The following is an 8289-nucleotide window of genomic DNA, read 5'->3' on the forward strand; positions in this document are numbered from 1 at the left end:
CAAGTTTGTCGCCTGACTTGGATCCAACACAACGCCTTCGGGTTTATATTTAAAGAGAAAGTTCGAGCAACGCAACCCCTGCAGTAAAGAACAGCTGAAAAAAAAGTGTAAAGAGAGGCGAGGCACGACAGAAAACACTGCTATCCTGTGCGTGTGAGGCTGAGGCTGTCATTTGAAATAAAGGAGGAGATGCAAAGTATTGACAAAAGACTTGAATCTCCGAAATGAGAGCCGTATTGAACTTGCTGCACTGACTGTGAGCTGAGTGTTTGCTCTTTGCTATCAGGACAGAAAGTGGTTATAACACCGGCGACTGAAGGCTAAATCGAATCAGCCTGGAGTCAATCTGGACACTTCCCAGAGCTTTATATCCGTCCTGAGCTATGAGACCTTTTGTGAGCAGATGAGAGTTTTTCATTATGTGCAGTAAACAGAACTTTATTGAATCATCTCCAGCCGTGTCTGAATTTTAAATATCAACAGTGGCTAAAATTAGGCTTCTAAATGCACAAGGGAGCAAGTAACCCATCTTAATATAAGCAGCTGTAGACAGACCTACAGTTAGGTCTATATATTGTTAGACTAAGAGAACATTTGCCTCAGTACATCGCCACAGATATGTTGTTTAAATCAAACAATCCAGATGTGACTGAAGTGTAGCTTTTCGGCTTTAATTCTTGGGGTTTTACAGACACTCTTACACATAGGCCACCATTTACAGAGGCTCAGAATGAACTGGACTACTGACTGATGACCAGTCTCATGGCATCATGAGGTTCCCTTGCTATTTCACGACGAATGAAGGCAGCATAATGCCTGAAAATAATTCAAACTGTTGTTTTACAGTTTTTCTCCATTGGTTTGGCTCATTTCTTTAAACAGAAATTACATTCTCAAAACTCTAAGATCATTTGGCAAAACACTCTTACAGTTTAGCACAACACTATAGCTCACCTGCAAAAGCTCATATCTCTTCCAAAACTGTTCACTCAGGCTTCAATCTAAATCCCTTTCTCATTTAAACAGTCAGTGTCTCCAAAATGGCAAAGATCCTTCTCAATAGCTTTGGCTCATTTCTCGACACAGATCGGACATTCTCATCATTCTTGGTGCTTCTGTCAAAATAAACCTGGATGGTTGATCACAACAACATGGTCCACCTGCAAAAGCTCATATCTCCCCTAAAACAGTTCACTCATGTGTCAAAACTACATTTCTTTCTAATCTGAAGAGTCAGTGCCCCCAAAATGCATCGTCCCTTTGGCATTGTGTGAGTACTGCCATACAAAATGTTTAGATGTTTTGTCACTATGGCAGAGGACCAACAATATACAACAGAAAAGAGTAGCCTCCAAGGTTTGACATCACAGATTGCACTCACACTACCAAGGAAATGATAACCATGTTTTATTCACACGCAAAGAAAGTTTCATACATATGTAAAAAGAAAATGTACATTACAGTAGTAAATTGTATGAACACAAAATCAAAAAACAAGGACTTATTCAGTGGTCGCTGTACTCATTCTGCACAGTGACTGGAATACTTCTCTAAACTGTATAAATTATGTAATTCCATAGTTTACAGTAATTTGTTCAATATATTTCTTGTCATATTTAGTATCAAAACATTCCACTAGTCCTCTCCACCTGCTAGTATAGACCTACCACTGTGGGCAGATGCACACAAAATCTCTACAGTAAGTTATACATTTTTTGCCTCACGCACAGTGCCCTGTCCTATACAACATATAATTCCATCATAGATTACATAGAGTACATACCTGTTTTCCCTGCGAAAGGTTTGGATGATGGAGGAGACTGTAGAGCGAGGCACATTAGGCTGCACTCGATGACCTGCCTCTGCCATTGTGAGGCCATGGTTTATGACATGGTCTATAATTGTGGCCTGAAATTCATTCGGGACAGCACAGTGTCTTCACACTCCTCGGCCTCCTCTTCCCCCTATTCCTCCACCACGCATTCTCAGTCCTCCTCTTCTTCTTCTTCTTCCTCCTCTTCCTTGAGGAAGAACTTCCCCTTGTCCGTTTGCTTGGCCTTGTCTATCCATGTTCAGAGATCGGACTGGCTCTGGTCAAGCTCTATATATCTGTGTTTGGCAGCACACAATCATGGAACACACCTGTGTGTGACACCTAGTTTCACCTGACTGTCAATGACTGTCATCAATTTATCAAATATTCAAAGAAATCCATATATGGTATTCATGGTATTATGTTCTTGACCAATTTTGACAATTGACCAGACGGTTGTGCATGTGAGTACTTATACAATGAAATCATGCTGACATGTTTTGAAGAGAATGATCATTAGACTGAGAATCAACTAATCAGTTTAGATCTACAAGATCTATTCATTTGGAAAATGTGCTAAATGTGGGCTAACTGTATAACTGTAGGCTACTTGTACTTAATCATTTGCAAAGATGCACTGAGACAATTGAGACATGTACTAAGGCCTTTGCCATTTGATAAAATGAATGAGAAATGCCATTCTGTTGTGAACATTTGCCAAGAGGTTTGGAGGTTTGTCCATGTTATTTTGAGAATGTAATTTCTGTTTCAAGAAATGAGCCAAACCAATGGAGAAAAACTGTAAAACAACAGTTTGAATTATTTTCATTATATTTAAGTGCAATATCAGGCCAAGAAAATAAGAAATAAATGGGATATTCTTCAGTGGGCGATTCTGTCACCTGATTAGGAGACGGACCAGGAGGCGGGTCATCCACTAATCAGATAGTTGGTGTCTTGATGCATGCTCCATCCAGGTAAGTAAATCCCCAAAAGTTGATTCTGTTCAATCAACTCTCCCACTGAAAACGCTACGTCCAGATGAACAGAGCAACTTTTGAGCAGATAGTTGGTGGTTTCATCCCTGGCTGTTCTAGCCAAAGGATCCTTGGACAAGATGCTGAACCCCAAGTTGCTCTCTGGTGTATCCATCAGACTGTGAATATGTATAAATGTTACACAGAAGAAAGGTTCTTGTACGAAGCGCTTTGGATGCTCAAATACAGTAGAAAAGTCCTTTGCCATAATCAGATATAAGCATGGGCAGAAGGTGGTTTCAGTAAAGGGCTGGGAGAGCAACTCAAAGGAGGAAATGCAGCATGACTCAAATGTGAAAGTCTGTACAGAAGCAAAAATGCAAAAAACTGTACATGTTCATGTTGAAGCTGTGTACTGCCACCAGGGGGCAGTGTGAAAAACAAGGTGAAGCAAATACTGAGGTTCTGAAGTCATGATAATGCAAATAAGGTCTTTGCTGTGAATAAAAACTGAGATTTGAAAACGATTAAAACTCTGCTTCCGTCACTCTCTGTGCTTCTCATGAACTCTGCTGTGGCTCTCTCTTCTGTTACAGTCAGCTTTTCAGCACGTCACGTACCTGCACAGCCTCACTGCACTCAATGTTCTGTTGGTGTTTTAGTCAACATTATGCAAGTTTGTCTCTGCAGCCTCTATGTAGGTGGAATTCCCGCAATCCCCTTCTACATAGCACAACAAATAAGCAAGGTGACACCAGCACAGGGCCATTATTCAGGTTTTTCAGCCTCCAGGTTTAATGCTGGGCTCACTCTTATCACCCTTATCTAACTTGTTGCTAGCAGCAGGCGGCTCTATGCTAGCTGCTCTGCACAAAATAAGAAATGAACTATTACTTGGCAACCACAGTGCATCATCTAACAGCTCGACTTTTTGCCATCAGCTTGATAAAGTCACCGGCCTTGAACCTCCCCTGAGTCAGTGCTATTGTGCTGTGGAGTGATTCTACAATATTCAGGGCTAGCTACAAATTGGATTAATTTCCTTCATTTTTCCATCCCACATTGTTGCCAAGTGCTTCCTCGAAGGCAGTCATGGAGTTTCTCTCTGTGATTATGTAAGGTCGTCACCTCGGTAAAGTGCCCTGATGTGAACTATGTTGTTATTTGCTAATTGAATTGGGATTAATTTAATACAGATGGATTTTTTTTTTTTTTTTAAGGATTATCATCATTTTTTTCTCGACTACCTTGTTTATTTTTCAAGTCGGTTTAATAATTAGCCAATACATTTTTATTTTCATGGCCAAAACATTCTGCCCTTGGGCTAAAACCACAAATTGCATATTGATTTAATATTAAATGCAGTGGTTTTCAGTGAGGCAGTCCCATTATTAAAGCAATCTTCGGAGGCTTATGTGCTCTATTAGGGCTGATATTCTGGAAGCAACTCTGAACACTGACTAAATTCCAAATATATGTCACCACTGCGAATGGTATCTATGCTGCTGTGCTCCTCGAAGCCGTGTCGGCCAAACCTCAGCGCTGTCCCGCAGTTGACAGCAAAGCCGTTATCTTCATCCCAAGGTGGCTGCAGTCAGTGTAGTCTTTCCACTTGTGCAGCTAATGAGCCAATCCACATCAAGTGTTTTGTGTTTCTGTGTTCTGCGCCTCCATTTATGTGGCATCCTGAGCGAGTCTCCATGGCCTCGCATAAGTGCCTTCCATTAGACACACGCACACATACATACACACAAACAGCTCCGGCGCTCATCGCTAGGGAGTGTGGCGAATAGTAAGTAATGGGATCTCGATATTAAGAAAGACATTTGAAAACAATTATTCAAATGGCTGTCTGCCTGTTGAATCTCCTAATCCCACAGTGAGGCACTCAAGCAAACACTCAGCCGTGTGACCCCCGGTTGAATTAGCATGGAGGAAAAAAAGAGGAGCATACACGTCTCTGAAGCTGGAGATGCTAAAATGTCTAGACTGCTCTCTGGTTTGTCACTCTCATGCTGCCTTTAAAAGGAAAAGAGCTTTTTAAGAACATGAAGCAGAGGGAACAGTTTTCCTGTAGCTCTTAGAGGTTGTCATACATGGCATTTCTTAAAATGTCAAAGGGACGCCTCCTTTATCTCTCAGACACTTTGAATGTATTTGGCAGGCGCTTAGCGCAGGGCTTCACTCTGACCCTGCTCTGACACAGCAGCCGCATGCTGTTGTTCCATCGAGTTTTCTTCGAGTTAATAGATTATCTGCGGCACTTCAACAGCCCCCACATTGTTTGGTACAGTCTACAGTTCAGGCTTTGTAACAAATGTATGTGCAAAGTATTCAAATATATATTAACCCCATTTAATGTGAGCAATGGCAAAAGATTTGTAGCTGGGATGTACCACCAAAAAGTAAGGTGACGATGCGTTTTTGAACCTTGCTAAATTGATTCTTCACCGACTTGGCTGTGCTGACAGTAAATACGGTCTTTTCGTGCAACTAGAAAGGTGAAGAAATGGCTACTGACTGCAAATATTTAGCTAACCAGTTATCAAATTGGTCCTGAAATACCAGGTATGACATGGAGGGCAAGACGTAGCTTTAAACCTTAGGTAAAGCTGAGTACTAGATGGAAACAGAGCAGGGAAAGAGTGGTAAAATTTAGTATCATTCTAACCTTTACAGTTTAGGGCAGTTTAGCAAATACTGGCATGCTAATATGCCCCAAAATCTTATTTTAATAGCATATGTTTATGTATATATGTATTAATAACATCTCTATGTCTGTAAAAAACATTTATTTTTATTTTCATATGTATTAATTTCATCATCCCCACATGCAAATATGATGTTACGTTCTCTGTTTTCATTGCTTCACATCTCACTTTCTGTGCACAACTTAATAGCCACCATTGTTCAACGACAGAATTTTGTTTGACTCACAACAAAATACATAATGAACAATTTGAAAAGTACCACAGGCACTAATATTAATAAATATTACTATACAGATTATAATGGTCATGTTACCATATTAGATTTGAACATTTTGGAAGAGAAGGAGTGCTAAGCCAAGAGCTAAAGCTAGCGAGCTTGGTTAGCAAGGTGCATCCATAGCATGTACTGACAGAGATTCCTGCTAATTAGTGCTCACGTTTGGTAAAAATAGTTGAATTTCAAGTATTTACATAGTACATATTACCTGGTAAATAAATTGATAACAAATGCACTAAAAGACAGTTTATCAACTAATGTTAGCAAAGGTGAGTGCTAGCAAACAGCTAGCGCCCTGTATCGGTAGCCACTTCATTGTTAATGAGCCACAGCGCTATTGTATATAGCTTTAAACCTTAAATAGTGATTTCTAAAAAAAACTTTAGCACCTCATATAGTTGTTATGAAAGGAAGAATTAGCTCTAGAAACCGAAATCCTAATCACTGGATGACTTACTACCTGGCACAGGTTACAGTGTGTGAGCCTGGACAGTGCTCTGTTTAATTTGGTGAGTAGTTAAGAGCTCCACAGATAACTGTGCTGTCTCCATTCCTGTTCAGCCTACGAACCTCAGTACAACTCATGCCACCCACAAAAACAATCTGATGATCCTGCAGTGGTTGGATGTTTAAATAATGGGCATGAGGAGGAGTACAGAGTATTCATGGATGATTTTGTGGAGTGGTCTGGGAGGATTCATGTACTTGTAAATAAATAAGATCAAAGAAATGGTGACTAACTTCAGGAAGGACGAGTTTATCCTGGGAATCCACTTCAACAACAAGCTGAACCAGCAAACCAACAGAGAGGCCGCGAACAAAAAGGAAACGAGCAGGTTTCATTTACAAAAGAAGCTGAGATCCATCAATATGTGATGCAAAATGATGGAGATTTTCTATCACTAAAATGTGGAAAGTACACTGTACTTTGTGTGTTGAGGGAGCAGAATTGAAGCTGGTAACACCAACAGACTGAGTAATGCGATCAGGAAGGCTGGCTCGGGATCTTTTTCAACTATTGTACCAAATATGTGATAAATGTAGTACTGCTCGTTTCATTTCAGAAAGACTTTTAGTAAAAGGCTCTAAAAAGGTTTATTTTTCGTCTAACGTTGGAGATTTTAAGGTGGGTGTCTATGGGGACTGACTCACTTTTGAAGCCAACCACAAGTGGCCATTAGTGGAGCTGCAATTTTGGACACTTCCAAATTTGCTCCATTTATTGTTTTTAGGCCCAGCAATTCTTGCTTGATTAGCATTAGACCGTAGACTCACAAAAGAGCTCACATGGCAGCACACCTTGTTCGTCAGTGTGTTGTTAGTGCCTGGCTGCCTGCCTGCAAATCATCAATGGCTTCTTCTGTTAACACTGGTTAGGATATGAGTGACATTCCAGAGTAATAAATGTTTTCATGAGCATGACTCAAAAATTGAAACACCTTATTGTTCACAGTCAGTAATAGTTTTCCATTTTCACATCGCCACAATTTCTGCTCATTATGGACGGACCAGTCTGAAGTTCAGACGACTTGAGGTTTTCCTTACAAAACTTGAATCCACGGGGATATTTTTATAAATCCCAACCAGCCCACATTTCATCAGCCGCCAAAATAGCGGTGTTCCTATGAATACATCCCATTTCCATTCCAAAAGGCTGCAGCTGTGATTGACGTGTCCTTGTTCTCTGGTTTACATTAGATGTGAAAATAATTGGCACCTGCACTCCTGCACATGCTCTGAAGCTGGGGGAAAAGCACAGCACCAGAGGTTTCATTTCACTCCGGAGCCTGATCTCCTTCTATTCACTCCAGATGTGGAGGCACACACGCATGGATATCCATCTGAAATTGCTAGGAAGATTAATGCAGAGTAAAGATGTGTCATATCATCGTATTCTACAGTCGCTGACAAGCAGAGATGAGAGTCCCTGCATTGATATTTTTCTCACGGATATGTAAGCCCTCATACATATCAACTGAGCACGTGCGCTTCTACTGTCCCTACCCTTCACCTCATCATTTCCTCATTCTCCACCCCCCCAGGCCATCTTTGTAGCTTGTTATCATGAGGGTGAGCCTATTGAAGTACATTAAGCATCCAGTATCCCAGTCAGCTCTGGCAGATTGGATGTGATCTTGGCGGTTTAGCGGCTGTGCATCGCCCAGGGAGAGTAATTGCTTGCGTAATTGCACTCTGGGGAAAGGTAGAGAAGCAGGGCCTAAAATCATCCTACCTGCCCTCAGGCTGCAAGCATGACAACTCTTGTCCTCCTGCCTGTCCATTCCCTGCACCCTTTCATAACAGCCCTCCCTCTCTTACTCCCCCGCTGCACAGTGACCGAAGGGGAGGTTTATCAGAGTCGGCGGCATCAGTGGAGGGGAAGCAGGTGGCGATGGGTCAGAAGATCTCTGCGAGGGGCTGAGGAGACAGATGGAGGAGGAGATTAGGAGGGGCAAAGAGGTGTCTTACTGATAAAATGAAAAGGCAGGCGAGAGAGGGGAGACAGAGACA

Source organism: Neolamprologus multifasciatus, chromosome 3, assembly GCF_963576455.1.
Source record: "Neolamprologus multifasciatus chromosome 3, fNeoMul1.2, whole genome shotgun sequence".
NCBI classification, from domain to species: Eukaryota; Metazoa; Chordata; class Actinopteri; order Cichliformes; family Cichlidae; genus Neolamprologus; species Neolamprologus multifasciatus.